The sequence below is a fragment of the Galeopterus variegatus genome, unplaced genomic scaffold (genome assembly GCF_000696425.1).
Source record: "Galeopterus variegatus unplaced genomic scaffold, G_variegatus-3.0.2 Scaffold4953, whole genome shotgun sequence".
In the NCBI taxonomy this organism is placed as follows: Eukaryota; Metazoa; Chordata; class Mammalia; order Dermoptera; family Cynocephalidae; genus Galeopterus; species Galeopterus variegatus.
This window is the reverse complement of record NW_007731064.1, coordinates 127565-129230: the sequence shown is the minus strand read 5'-3', so window position 1 is coordinate 129230 and position 1666 is coordinate 127565. Positions and strand designations below refer to the sequence as shown.

The window sequence follows — 1666 nt, the reverse complement described above, 5'->3', positions numbered from 1 at the left end:
AAAAAAAAATTTGAATTGGCTCTTAGTTGGGGCATGAGCAGGAGGGGGTACCCTGGGCAGTAGACTCCCCCCAAGAGTGGGCTGAGGGCTAGGGCTAAGGCTGAGTCTCAGGTGGGTCTCCTGTTCCCCACACTCCCCAGCACAGCTGCCTCCCACACAGGTTCTGGGGCAGCCACAGGAGGGGGAAGGTTGGGAGGGACTGCAGTGGCCGTTCACTTGGGCAGGACATCAGAGGACTTGGACACCAGCTTTCCATTGCAGGTCTCAATCTTCTTCACAACTATGGCCTTGGAGGAGCTGATGTGGCTGAAGGGACTAGAGTTTCCATCAGAGCTGATGGTGGACTGGAAGGAGGTCAGGCCGTAGGTGGGGCTTGTGAAGCTCAGCCCACCTGAGTAGCCACTGGTGGCCTTTGTATGGATACTCACGTTCTGCATCCCAGACTCCAGCCAGCTCTCCTTGCCCTCCAGCAGCTTGCAGTAGGTGGCGACCTCAATGTCCAAGGCCAACTTGACATTCATGAGCTCCTGGTACTCATGCAGCTGCTGCACCCTGTCCTGCTTGGCCTGCTGCAGGGCAACCTCCAGCTCAGCCAGCTTGTTGTTGGCATCCTTGAGGGCCAGCTCCCCATGCTGCTCAGCATCAGCAATGGCAGCCTCCAGAGAAGCCCTCTGGCCTTTGAGGCCCTCAGTCTCAGCTTGGAGCTGGCTGGTGTTCAGGTTCATCTCAGTGATCTCTGTCTTCATGCGATGCAGTTCATCACCGTGCTTCCCAGCCAGGTTCTGCAGCTCCTCATACTCGATCTGATACATGCTCTCAGCCTCAGCCTGGCTGCAGTTGGCCTCATACGGGGCCTTGACCTCAGCGAAGATGCTGTCCAAGAGGCAGTAATTTCTACATGCCTCTCCACAAGTGCCTTCTTTGGAGTCCCACATCAACAACCAACCACATATTGCACCAAGCTTTTCCTGCAGACTCTGTATACCTATGTCTATGCTTCTGGCAAAAACGGCTCATGACTTTTTCCCTTTTCTCTGATGCTCTGACTCCCCACTTCCAGACCTTCACTCCCCCAATGCCTTCCATCTTCATGTAAGAAAAAGGTCCTATATTAAATCCCATGTTCCCATAACATTGATAGTGGCTCTGTTTTTCTAACCTACAAATGTGCCATATGAGCCGTGGGGGCGTAAAGGAGGAAGTAATACAGTGATTGAGTCTTTCATTCTATATTGTTGGGGCAGGGGCCAGGAGAAGTTGAGAAGACTTTGCAAAGATATTGTCTTCGCTTGGGTTGCCTTAGAAACAGACCCTGAGTCTCTGAGATTTGAGTGCAGGAGGTTGATTGGGGAGTGCTCTGTAATGGAGGGAGGAAAGCAGAATTGTACACAGGAAGTAGGAATTGCATTGTAGCCACAACTGAGACATCAATCAAATGCCATGGGAAACTCTGGAACTGGGATGAACGTTGAGAGATCCTGATTTGTGGCAAAGGGGGCAGGACGTTTTACCTCCACACTGACTAGTCAAGCCCCCAAGTGTGGAATATATGAATATTTATGAAGCAAATGTATTTCACAGGGCCTCTAAAGCCCTGCAGTTTCAGGTTTAGCCTAACTTCTTAAAAGTACATATACAAATGTTAACCTTGCAAAAGACAGGAAAC

General features: G+C 51.0%; 1 pseudogene; it reads right to left on the bottom strand.

Annotated features, from left to right (window-relative positions):
• Positions 1-212: 212 nt before the first annotated feature.
• Positions 213-935, bottom strand: LOC103604088 (annotated as a pseudogene).
• Between the last annotated feature and the right edge of the window lie 731 nt (positions 936-1666).